The following is a 15,052-nucleotide window of genomic DNA, read 5'->3' as shown; positions in this document are numbered from 1 at the left end:
AGTCTCTCTGAAATCACCATTCCTCACATATGGCGCTTAAATTTCTTCGTAGAACTTTTCTCTTACACGTGGCTAAGAGTCAGAATTGTTTTTCACTAAGCACTCGAATTTCAGATTTATACCTGAATGTTGTGGTAAGGTTTCTAAACTTAAAAAAACTTTACAGACTTCAGTGGACGAAAATGTTACTATCAGCTGTTACAATTGATTTAAGGTAATTGAAGAACTGCACCACTTCGAACTTACACTTCATCATTGTAAACGATCCCACCATATATTTTATTATTCCATTATGTATATGAAGCCTCATTGTTTGTGATACCCGCTATATCTAGACCAAGGATTTGTGTACCACTGTTTCAAATCTCCATCTGTGTGTACCAATATCTGAGCGAACTTAGTAATGGTAATTCCCTTTGTTACAGTACCAGGGTCTGGGATTGGTTTTCCCAACGTCAGATTAAAGAGGAGGAGAAACATTCTATATATTTTTTTTCTAAAGTAATATTTTATGTATTATATGTATAGGTATTTATGTTTTGGAGTAAGCATCAGTTATGAAGTAGGCACATTTTGATCTTAAAGACAAATTTTAAAGTATGCTAGCTAACAACAAAGACTTTTAAGTGAAAATAAAGAGGGTTAGTTTTCCTGCCACTTCGTAGAATAGTTTACTATAGCCCTTCAAGGTATGTAAACATTATACACTATAGGTACATATATGTACTATATACATATTATTAAAAATAATTGTACAACCAAAAATAAATTTAAAATTATTAATTAAAATTTATAACCTTTAAAAATAACTCATTTCAAAAATCCTCCCCACATGACAATCAACTTCCTTTTCAATTGTTATAAGACTTACTGACCAGTATCTTATCATCAGTTTTAATTTAAGAACTGCAATTAAACCCTTGAGTTATTTCTGTGCCATTTACTATGGAACTGTCTTTAATACGCACACATGCCCACCAAAAAGGAAATAGTACTTTATCTCACACCGAACGAATGAAGTTTTTTGAAAATCAAAGCAAATGAAAATTTATAAAATTAAAAAACAGCAAATTGTAATTGGATCTTATATAAAAAACTTATCAAATTTAGCAGATTAAATTACGAACTCTCTACATACACGCTCAGTATAGAACGTCACCTCAATACGAGCCCTTCCGCTTTACCCATACACCTTCATGCCTCATGCCTTCATGCCTTTATACCTTCATAACTCATAATTACAATACGACTCTGCACACGGGTATTGCAGATACTATTCAATGCCATTTAAAATAGCTCAAGTTGCAGTCTCATTAATACATATAAATTTAAAATATTGTATTACGAGAAACGAGAACTGAAATCAAAAATATCCTATTTAATTATTTAAAAAAAAAATTTTTTAATTTTAATTTATTTACTGCATTTTTGCCATCGTTACGTGCTATGGAATCGTGGTTACTAACGTTCTGGACAAATTTGATACGAATTCACACAGGATTTTTTTCAATTTTAATTGCTTTAAGATACAAATTTTTAACTTTTTCAATAGTTCAGTAATATACAATAATATCACAAATTTATTTGCAAACAAATATCTTAACGTTAGAAAAGAACAATAAATTGTAACGACTGTCATGAGGATTAAATGTTTGTATAGGGTTGGACAAAAAGTATTCGGCGCTTTTCTACTCGCTTACCTTTTGAATCCAATAATTATAATTTGGTAAACTACTTTTGTACATTATTTCTTTTTATTTTTTAGTATCTAAAAACTAAAGATTTGTGTTAAGAAAAAAAATAAAGCTCAGAGATTTCCTAGGTTTACGCTATTTATGATCAAAGTTCGACGGTTTCATTCTAAACCTTTAGATGCGAAAGATGAGTCTCGCTTTAGGCGGCCTATTACCCAGCACATGATTCAGAAACAATCGGAGGATATTGAATTCTATATAATTATACTCTAAACTAAACTACACAATCTTGAGCACGGAAAGTTTGTACAGCCTTGGCTACTTGTGCGACAACACGATTAGTCATCGTTTCTAATTTGAAAGACACGAGTTCTAAGTCTGGCACTTTTAAACCTGGCTACTTGTGGAACAACAAGATTAATCATCGACTCTAATATAACAGGCACGAGTTCTAAGCCTGAGACTTCTAAGCCTGCAGTCAAAACAAATTATATACTGACTATATATTAATTTAGACATTTAAATATATCATAAGACCACTAATGTTGGGTACTTGACACTACTCGAAACAGAGTTGTATGGCCAATCAAATTTCAATAAATTAACTAAATTTTCGTGTTTATCCTTTCTTTCTTTACTATTCAAAACCCACTAAAAGTTATTAGGTACTTTAATATAATTTAATCATGCAATTCTCTATCAATAACTATCAAGTACATTTTTTCTGAATCTAAAAAATACTGAAATTTTATACTCACAGATACTTGGAGCTTTGCTAGTAGTCAGTTGATGTTTCATCTTTGATAACGAATTCCTGAAATTAACTGTCATTGATCGCAGTGCATATGAGAAGCATCACCTTCTGTCATTAATTTTAAACCAAGGTATTTAGTAAGCAAACATCCTAGAAAACTTCGCCAATTTGAGTATTATACTCTATGCTCTTTTTCCATATTTATTCAAATATTTTTTTAGCTACACGTCAAGTCTATTATTTTTGTGAAATAGTGATACCTGCTTGTTGGGTCACCAACTACAATTTACAAAGCCGAAACTTTAAATATGATACAAAACCTTATAGTAAAGAAGACGGTCAGACTGGTTTCTAGTCATTGAGCGCCTTTAGCAATCCGTCGCTTTAAAAGGATTTTGTTTACCACCCACTGTCAAACTTTGTGTACTCCTGACATGGTTTTAATATGCTCACAAAGCATGGCTCATATTTTTCCTTTACACATGCAGAGACATTCAATATCCGCTGCTGTTGTTGCTACTTTGCTGACTTTACTTTCCATTATTTCCACTGCTTCGTTATCTACTAAAATTTCCTCAGCTTCAGCAACATCTACTCCGTTTTGTCATGGCGCGCACCACGTGCACAACAATCAGTATGAACACACTGCCCATCTTACTCCTATCCATGTAATGTACTCGTATCCCATTTCCAAAGTCTCTATATTAGGATGATGATTTCACAGTCAGTTTTGTTTTGTTTTTGGTTTTGTACTTGTGTTTTAATCATTTTTCTATTTTTTGTTGTAATATTTTTAATTTTTTGTGTTTTTTTTTTATTTTAAACTTTGAAGTAAAGTCTAGACTTACAATCGAATATCAAATGTCATCAACATTGTAGATAGAATAGAGCGGAGTAGCGCAGTAGTTTCACTGTACTCGTAGTCCAAGTAGCACCGAGAGACACGTTCTGTAGGCGTCATTATTATGCTATTTCAGCAGTGGAATGAGTAAGAATATTTTTGTAATCCTATACTTTAGATACGCATATACTATATATGCTAAGTAATAAATTTGAGAAATTTATAATTTTCAAGAAATTAATAGTTTCGTAATTCAGTATATGCATGCAGTTGCGTTAAAACCACTTTGAGTTAAAAAAATACTGGGTGTCACTACAAAAAGTTATGTATATTAAATTTAATAATAGTTAGTAGCTTTTTTTTATAGAAACACTGAAGAAAGAATGAAATTCTATCAATCACAACATGAAATCTCATACAGATATAGTTGTACTACAATACTATGGTATGCCTAATTAATAACCTAACTAAGGCCTCACTAAGCGCCTAACAGCCACTAATAAAGGCTAATTGAAAAATCCTCATTAAAGTATCGATATATAAATATTAATTGGCATTTTAGTGCAAAATGTAACACAGTTGAAAGTTAATTAGCTTAGTTGGCCTTAAACCATCTAGCAAACATTATTATTATAAGTCAGCAACCCATAAGATCTATTATGATACTTTTGGAGAAGAACTCCTAACCATAACAAACTAAGCCACTTATCTTTTGCTTCCAGGTACCCAGGTATGGTTAATATTCTGACAGTCGCAGCATCAAAATAACGTCATTTCTTGAGTAGTTTAAAAATTCCTTTCGGTCGAGTAATACTATTCACTCATAGAATGCAGACTACAATAGCAATAAAAGCAAAATGTCTAAAAAGTTATTATATATAAGTAGGTCATAAATAGGTTAACAAAATTTTGGGTATATAATAACATAATGACGTGTAAATCAGATTTAGAAAAGTACTAGGAGAACACAGTACAGCAAATATGTCCTTGGAGTACCAATCGGGAGGAACAAAGAATATGTTATTAAATAAATAGATTATTGGATTCCTCCCAGAATACAAAAATGGATTGAAAAAAAAAAGTATAAAGTAACTGAAAAGAATCAACTTTGCATGAGAAAATACTTTCTCATGCATCCTTAAAAACAAATATTATTATTTTTATAACGAGACGTTAAGACTATAAACCGTTGTGATGACTCTCCTCTTCTGTTCAAGTAGCGTTTAAGCGCCGTTTTGTTACGACACACTCAGTCATAGAAATTTTAATTTTAAGACCAACCTGTACAGTTGATATGGGAGATAAATTTTAAAAATGATATGTTGGCCTGAAAATAATATAGGTAAGTCGGGATATAATATGCACTCAGGTGTCACTTTCACTTGAGCTTATATTTAGATTTTGAGTATACACGTACTAACCATAATGCCCTGAACCTCATTGTTGTGGTAGGATTTAACCAATTCCTGCAGATATTTCGCAAAAATGGTCATGTATGAATTATTGTTTGTATATAACCGGAACAGGAACTTATTATCATACTCCGCTTTATCGTACTGACCAGTAACGCTCTACCTTAAAATGATTTAGTGATATACTTGTGTATTTCGAATTAGTGATCTAACTAAAATCGTAAAAACGTAATCATAATCGATAAAAACAATGAAATGATATAATATATAAAATTCTTTTCTAGAAACGTGTGTGTGTATTTCTCAAGTGAATTAAGTTTGCAGTTATATTTTCTGAGTATACTAGCCATATTACTGTAAGTCTTGAGATAATAATATTAGTAATATCAATTAATAATTTATATAATAAGATTTGATTAATTCTAGCAGATTTGTTGCAAGAAGTAATCTTAAAGTAGCCTTAAGAAGTAGTAGTAGCCTTAAACATAATTGATATGGAAAGATTTAACCTATTCTGGTAGGTTTATTGCAAGAAGTTATCATATGTCGCCCTGCACTTAATTGATATAATAAGATTTGTCCCTTCCTGATAGATTATCATGATATTATGTGTCGCCGTGAACGTAACTGATATTGTAGGATTTGACCCATCCTTGTAGGTTTGTTGCATAAAACTATCATATATCAGTTCTAGTCTGTAAATAGAAGAAAAAGGAACCTACAAACGAATTACTAGCGCAAATTTGTACAGCCTAGGCTAGCCTACCTACGCAAAACTTCCCTCTACATTCTCATGACCATGAACCCTCTTCGTCAATTTATAATTTTTAAAATACTTTATATAGATTGTGTAAATCTATAATATGTATATATATATAATATAATGTATATAAATAGATTATACATATTGTGACCGAACTGACAAAACGTAATCATAATCAGTAAAAAGTTCTCACTTAACTATAAAAAGTTGTTCCAAAGTTGTAGAGAAAAAAATTAAAAAATTACACTTTAAATAATATTGTAATTTGTTTACTTCTTCGATATCTCATCACATTTCCTCATTACACTTGCCTAATGAAAATCATTTTGAAATTCTTGAACACTCCGTCCGACACCCATTTTTATTTTTCACTCGCACTTGCATTCGCAGCAATAACAAAGCAACATTGATAGAATTTACCCTGAATCAAACCAAGCCCAATGTAACACTTAATAGCATAGTATGGTATGGCAAAGAATAGCACACTACATTCGTACTTACACAACCAGCACATCGGCACCACCACCCACCCCCTCTCGATGAGTTCTAATATTACAACTGTTTCTACAAATGTACTCACGCCGTACTTAGTCGCTTCTCCATTGAGCTATACAAAGCTGAGCTGGCAAAGTGAAATCGAATATCGATAGCTCAGGATTGAATGTCGTCCTTCTTTACGTTTCTTACATGACGCCCGTTCGTTTATATTTTTGCAATTTAATATTTTGTTTTCTATATTTCTGCTTTGCATGCATACACAAACAACGTGCATAGCTATTTCCATTTTATATATTTTATATATTTTCTTACTGAATATTATGTTCACAAAAACAAATATGCGAGCAAATAGCAAATATAAATTTCAACCTTATAAGATTAAATGAATTCCGTCTGAAATATGGCACATTTTTTCTGTTGTTGGTTCTGTTGTTGGTTCTGTTGTTGGCTCTGTCGTTTCTGCTGTTTCTGTTGCTGGTGTGCTGTTCTCAATTAAATTCAATATTGCCACAAATCGGAAGAAAAACTGGCCATGGTAACTCATAGAATTACACAAAACTTACGTTCGACTTTTCTTATGTTTCACGCGTATATTGCTTAAGCTGTTGTCCAATATCCATAACGTCGTGCCGTTGTGAGTAGGTCAGAATTTGATCTTACCAAAAATAGAAGATTGAATTTGATTTGGCACTCTTAACAAGTGACATCACCTTACTCTAACTTACATAAATATATTTTTTTAAAGAAGAACTTTAAAGGAAGGCAATAAAGACTTCTAGTACAAACGTGATGTCTTCAATAAGACATTAACATTTCTTAATTCACTCTAGATATCGTACATACTCGCCGATATTTCCTAGTATACCTCCAGCAAATGGTTAGCTTCATTTAATTCACTCTAATTATTCTATATACTCAATAACATTTGAGACTACGCTTCAACAAAACAAAAGCTTTATTTAATGCATTCCACATTTCTTATATACTTACTAGCATTTACAAGTTTGTCATCAGCAAAAAACTAGGTTTATTTAAATCACTCGAGATATTCATTCAATTCACTCTAGATATCTAATATTTCCCATAAAACTTGCGAGTATATTTTCAGCAAGCATTTAACTTCATTTAATGTACTCTGGATATCTTATGGTATACTTCCCTCGATACATGGAAGTGTATCTTCAGCAAGCGATTAACTTCATTTAATGCACTCTGGATATCTTATATATTCACTGACATTTACTAACATATCTTTAGTAAACTATTAGCTACATTTATTTCGCTCTAGATGTCTTATATACTCACTGAGATTTGTTAAAGGTTGCGAGTATATCTTCACCAAACCATTAACTTCATTTATTTTATTCCAGATATCTTATATACACGCCGAAATTTATAATTATGTCTTCAATAAACCTATTAGCTTCATATAATTTGCTCTAAATGTCTTATGTACTCACTATACTCTTATGTACTCGAGAATATAGCTTCATTAAATGATCAGCTTTATTTAATTTATTGCAGATATCTTATATACTCACTGGCATTTGCTAAAAGTTGCGAGTACATCTTTAGCAAGCCATTAACTCCATTTAATTAACTCTCAAATTCCTATATACTTATATGATTATATCTCTAGCAAACCACTAGCTTCATATATTTTACTGTAAATTATTTATTAAAATATACGTACTGGCATTTGTTTTTTAGAATTAAGCATTCACTCAATCAAAATCTATTCATTTGTTTGTAAATTGCGAGACAGATAGCAGAATATATTTATTTATGAACTTATTCGTTGTGTAGTATATTTTAATTTAAAGAATACTTGAAGATCATTCTCGTCGCTTTTTTTTATTTTAATTAATCACAATTTACTTGCAGAACGTTAGCTTAGATAGCTATTATCAATACAGATATCTTAGACTGCGATACAGCATTCATGGAACGCATTTAAACTTAAAAAGCGATTAAAAAAAGTTATAGACCAATTATCTAAACCGAAAAAACCATATCAGAATCACTCAAAGGTCAAAAATTTTTTGTTTCAATATTTGTGGTTCAATACTCAATGAATTTATCCAAAAAAACATACAATAGAAAAAATAATACTATTTTGGGTGTTATTGAGAAAACAAGTCAGAATCGATCAAATGAGTAGCAGAGCAATTCTTAGATTTAATGAGAAAATAATGTAGCATCATAAAGAGCGATTGTTGCAACAGATGTTTGGACCAAGAGCTTAAGGAACACCAATCATCAATTACTAAATTCATCAAATCTAACCGAATTTAAACATCGAGTGCCCTTGGTTTCGTGTCAATCGTATTCACAAAATAAAATTTGGTGATAAAACTCAAGCTTTTATAAAAAGTTTTCAATGGCTTGTTGCGGTTAATTAGCACCGGGTCTAAATGTAGATATTGCAGTTAAGTTGAGCACTAACTGAATGCTTGAGTCAAATACGAAGATTTACTTCTTTATTATCATAAACTGAGTTAAAATTATTACAATATTATGAGTAACCTTTTTATTAATTGTATTTCATGAAATTATAAAAATATCGAATATCCAGAAGTAACTCCTTTCTATACTCAGAATATATTTAATATTTGGCATTTAGCAAATGACGTTGAGAATTTTTTTGTCACTTCGTTATCTACTATATTTATTTATTTATTTTTTTATTTTTATTTGTATTTATTTATTTATTTAATTTTATTAATACATGAAAAATATATATATTACACATAATATATTTGGATTTATGAAAATTACAATTAATCAAATTTATTTATTTCGTGACTCAATAAATTTTAGGTATGGATACATATTTTTACAAAAAGTATAAAATATTTTTATTTTATTTATATATTTTTATTTTTCTTGAATTACAGTCTTATCAGTTACATAAACTCAAATCCATACTCATATTACGACAATTCATCCTTATTTCCTGTAGAGAATTTGCGCCTACTTTCACACATAATTAATCTCCCTAAAATTATTATTATGTCTTACCTATTGTTATTGTTGTGATAATTTATAAATATTAATATTACCATACATCCATTCAAAATTAGAAAATTTTTGCTAAGGCCTTCTCAAGGGTGGTTAATACTTACACAACGCGGAATCCTTAAAGGCTATCAAATTACGGTAAAGAAGTTATTTTTAAAATATTAAATGTACTGAAATATTATAACTTAATTCATCACGTTGTTATTGTAATTATTGTGTTGTGTTGTGTTGTGTAATTATTATATTATTCATTTACACACTTTTAGTTTAATATAATTTTGCGTACTATGTTGCAAATCGAATAAACTCTATTTACTCTATTTTATTCCGTAGGAATACCCAGGAGCTATAGCGCGTTAAAACAAATTAATAAAACAGTAACTAAAGATTAATTTTTGAAACATACATCTTTTTATGAAAAATAAAAAGATTAAAATACAAACGTCTACTTTTCATAACTTTATCTCCAGAGTCAATTAAGAGGATGTTCGGAGTATATGTCATAATTTTTGAGATAAATAGAAAATTGTAAAAATAAACTATATTTGGGCCCAAACCCAACCATATTTAAAAGCATTCTGGTAAGTCAATTGGGCTGAAATAACGTTCAAAAGAAAGGTCATCTCAGAAACCATGTTTAAGAAAATTTTATTGCAACATCTCTTCTGGTTTAAAAAATTTCGAATTTTGATCAGCTAAATTCTGTTTTGCCGCACTCTGCGTTATCGTAGCTAGATCTGAGAAATGTTTTCAATTATAATATTCAACTCGGTTCTTATACGGACGGTATAGTACAGATAACCTCTACAGGCGTGCACTAGAAATTGTTTATAAAAATTTAAAGGTCTTAGCTGCTAAGATGAAAGACAGAATAAATCATTCTAAAACTAAGTAAGGGATCTCAAAATCTGGTCATTGTAGTAAATGTCCATAGGTGGACAATTACAAGTACTTTAGAGTGTCATTAATTTGTTACTAACTTTTAAGACAGTCTTCGTATTTGCTCTTTAGTATTTATTTAAATTAATTAATTTTAATTTATTAAAATATGGATTGTATACAAATAACTCTTTTCCAATATATCTTAAATAATAATAAAACCCACACAATTGATCACATAATCATTTTTTCAATACAAGATTTCTCATTCTTGGTGTTCTTTTCTTTCTTTCTTTGCATTTTACAAACGTTGCAACTGTGGAGTCTGAAATCAAATCCGTTTATCAGCATAATTTATTACTCTTCGTAGTTTCACACTCAAATTGCATTAAAGTAAAATAATATTTTTAACTTATTTAAAAATGCATAAAGAAATATCCGGTGCTAAAATCGGCACAGGAGTACGAATTTCATAAATTTGCGGCAAATGATAGTAGCGTGTAGTATTCATTGGGTATTCGCTTGAAAAGACTTTCTGAATGGTTTAAAGTTACTTCAAATATTCATGTATGAATGCAAATTTTTTTTACTTAAGCAACTTTATTTCCAAATATATGATTGATAAAGTTTAACATAGATGAATGTAAAATAATAAACTTACACGAGTATTTGGTGTAAAAACTATCAGTTAGAAATATTGTATAAAAACAAAAAAAAAAACTAATCAATCGAGAAAACGAAAGTTAGCTCCGACTTCATCGTAGTTCCAATATTCGTGGGCGTTTATATATATAATATATTGTCATGACAGAAACAGTTATTTCCTCCACCCATCAGGTATCGGTAACATTAAAACAGCCACTGCACCATTTTTAATAATTAATAATTAAGAAGATGTTAAAAGTATACCTACACATCAAGTACCTTTACTTAGCTACGCCTGTGCAATTATGTATTCCTTACTTATAATATTTTTACAAACTTTAATATATTTTATATATAAATTAAGTAAGCTTAAAGTAAGGTTAAGGTAGGGTTAATATGGATTTCGAGGCATGCTGGAATCCAAGATAATGAGGCAGCAAACAAAATCGCAAGGAGAAGCGTGGCCTAAAACTCTTCTGCGCTCTAAGCAAAGGAACTCCATCCCTCCTAATGAACAACGCAGAGGAAAAAGAAAGAGAAGAGTTACCAAGACTATTACAATCTGAACTGCTTTAAGGAACTTACAACCTAAAATGCTTTAAGGATTGCATAAAACTAACAAAGAATAACTTAAGTATTATTACGGGTAATACTAACCGGTCATTGCAAATTGAATAATCATCAAACAAAGTTAAGAATCCAATTCAACTCGCACTACAGATACTGTAGGGAAGAGCGAAAAACCGCATCCTATGTGCTAGAGGAATGTCCGACAATGATACAAAAGACCTAGAAGAGTATTTTATAGATCATAATGAATTAAGGCTAGGAAATATAGGCTCTATACTATCTTTAATGGAATAAATAGGACTTAGAAAAACCGTCTAATCCAATAAAGCGGCAGAATAGATATTTTAGATCGCAGTACACTATCCCTTATCCAAATAATAATAAAGTTAAGGTACTAGCTGTACATACATATATCTATAAAAATATTTTTATAAACTTGTATATATATTAATATATTTTTGGTAGTTATTTATTATGAGTCCATTTATTTGGAATCCTCAATCAACTTTATCATTTATACACTACTTGTCAGAACTATGTTTGCTTTTTTTATGGCATGTTTATAAGAAGAAATCCGCAGTTTAGTCGGTGATTTTTCATCACTATAATATGGTTTTTATCTAGCATATCTTAAGCCATTACCTCATTTAAGCATCTCAGATGGCTCAGAACCTTTGATACTCATACAACCACAACAAAACTTAGTACATCGCTTTAAAAACATTCCATATGATGGCCAGAGCTTTAGTTTTTCATATATTTGTACTTAATCAATACCCGAAAATCTTCATTCTCCATATCTTAAATATCTAGTATCGTTATTTCTTTTATGATCCTAGTGAATCAGCACCTTTGATGCTCTCACAACTACAACAAAACTCGCTAAAACACTTTTAAAATATTCCAGTTGATATCTCGATAGAACACTTTTAAAATATTCCATATCTTATATATCTAAAATCGTATTTTATTTATGATTCTAGCGGCTCAGCACCTTTGGTATTATCTACAACCACAACAAAACTCGATAAAACACTTTTAAAATATTTCAGATGATAGTGCAGGGGCTTTACATTCGTATATATTCATTTCGTTTTAGTACATTTTTTCATAAACTTGTACTTAATCATTCCCGAAAGTCTTCTTCCCCCTTATCGAACATATGTAGAATCATTATTTTAATTAAAGTCCTAGCGGCTCAGCACTTTTGGTACTAATACTAACTACTTGGTACTAGCGGCTCATCTGGATGATAGTGCAGGGACTTCACATCCCTTATTCACTTTTTTTAGAATCATATTATCTTCCATTTCACAAATTTATGCTTAATCAGTTCCAAAAATTCTTCTTTCTTTATTTAACATAAGTGAGTTCATCACAACTTGTGCATGTTAAGTAGTCGTCAAAACAAACGAAACTTCTTGGGAGCAGTAAACTACACTTGAGTTTGTTAATATTGTCGGATTAAAAAAAAATACAGTATTATATTAAAACTTATTTAGTGCAATTATCCAAAAACTCTAGTAAAGTAGTTATCAGCAAATTAATTTTCTAGTTTAGTTTTGCCTTGAGCCTTTATCGTTCTATCTAAACTGAAACAATTTTAAGCTGTAGGGTTAATATTGCTAATTAAATTTGATAGGTACAAATTAACAAATACACAAAATTAGCAACCAAAATATTTTCTTTTATAAATTTAATATATTTACAATAATTTATTAAAATGAACAATTGCAGTCCAAAACTGAAATTTTAGATTCTGAAATTCAAATAAATTATTACTGTCGACAGTAATTTTACAAAACATCAATTAAAGCAGAGTTGATTGAAAGCAAGGCTATCAATTTGAGCAGGGGGGGTATTTTCGATTAGTTAGCTAAAATTTCAGATTATTTAAATAATTATAACCTAAAACATGCGTTTCCAACCTTCATTGAAAAACAGATTGAAAAATTGCACAGCTCACATAACAGTGATGTAAGCGAGTTTGCTTTGGGCAGTTGTTGTAACACTGATAGAGAACAATGTTGCCACATAAAATAAAACTACGAAACTATATCAAATTGACAAAATTACGAATTTTAATTTAAATATTTTAAATTTTCCATTTTGTTACAATAACCCTCTAGCAATTGATACCCTTAGCCAAATAATTTTAATTTTTTAATAACACTTTTAATTAGATCTTCAATTAATACTTTTAATTCCTATGAAAGGTCGATAACCCAAAAAAATTAAGATGAGAAGAATATAATATAAACATAACGCACAATAATTTTTTTTATTATATTTTTAATTTCTGTATATTCTAATATAATTTTCATTAACCCCATGCACTCTCCTCACAGTTTCTTATACATATACCTGTACAGGGAATATCTGATACGCGCAACCAGTATTTAGAGAACAATTCTTTTGTGTGTTCTGTGCTACTCTTGACAATTAAAGATATAAACATTTTTGTATCACTTTGGGCTTTTTTGCTCTATTTTTATCCTTAAAATTTGTAGCGTTCAACAAAGATCATCAATTATAGTAGATAAAATTTGAAGGTGCTAAGAAGTAGCAATTAAATTTTAATTCTAAAAAAATTAATAAAATTAAGAGAATAATGCAGTTAACAGAAAGTTAACGGAACTACTCTATAAAAATATCTGAAATAGTTATGCAATATATGTACTATATATACGATATCATAATAAGCGATCACTTGGAATTGTATTTGTGGCAGTTATAATTTAAAACGGTTTTTAGCCTGAAATACATTAATAAATAACTCTGTCTCTTATACAGAAATATATACTCGTATCTGCCCTTATAGCTTTAATTGCTGTTTAAATCAAATATATAGCGATCGATCCACTTTTTAATACAAATATAGAATAAAAATTTCAATTTATTTTCATTATTATATCATACCCTTGGATAATATTTTGTGGCATCATTTCATTTTAGCTAATATTTATTAAAATATTTTTATAAAATAAATTAAAGCGGCTCTCTTTGAGGTATCGTGACTGAACTCGTAAGACGCCAGAAAGCTTGGAGTTCTGAATTGGAAAATAACTGCACAAGATCGAAGTAGATGGAGGCAGGTTGTGAATGAGGCCAAGGTTAACACTGGACTATAGTACCAAATAAGAAGAAGAATACATTTTCAGTAATAGCATTCCTAACATGAAAATATAATTGTGATAAAATATAGGCCATAGAGTTAATGAGACGTTTGAGCTCGTGTTCTAAAAAACCTCTTGTCATATAAACTAATTTGATGATCCTGATAGAACTAACGGTCGTATGATGTTAGGACTTGAACTAAAGGTTTACATTGATGTAGGTTTAATAAAAAAAATAGATTAATGTATTAAATAAAATGAACCTCTTCTGTAAGATTTGGCATTGTTAGTCTTACTAACGATATTTAGACCATTTTCGAGAGTAAGCCAATTATTAATAGAAAAAACATAATTAGGCATATATTTCCAATTAATCCATTTTTATTTTCAACCTAATCTGGATTTGATGTAAAAATTATCCAATAATATAATTATCGGAATAATATAAATTGTATACTTCTTCAAAATATCTCCCAATATCATTTATTAGTTACTCTCAAATAGTAAATCTTTTTGCCATCAACTATTTTTTCAGATTTAAAAATATGAAACACTTCTCGGGGACTACATTATACTAATTAAATAAACAATTCAAATAAAAAATTATAGAATCTTACCATAGTACACATGTACACTTATATTGTCTTACCGGTATAAACTTTGTACTACACAACGGAGAATATTTTACCTTTAAAATGTTATTAAAACTATATATCATACAACTTTTAGGTAATAATTGGTATTGACCATTAGGTTAAATAGAAGTTTATAGACATGAATTAAACCATATTAACCATATTAACTTTATTTCGACTGCTCCCTCATATCGATTGTGTTGCAGTGAATCAATGTAGAACTT

This window comes from Teleopsis dalmanni, chromosome 2 (genome assembly GCF_002237135.1).
Source record: "Teleopsis dalmanni isolate 2A chromosome 2, ASM223713v2, whole genome shotgun sequence".
Lineage (NCBI taxonomy): Eukaryota > Metazoa > Arthropoda > Insecta > Diptera > Diopsidae > Teleopsis > Teleopsis dalmanni.
This window is presented reverse-complemented; position numbering follows the sequence as displayed.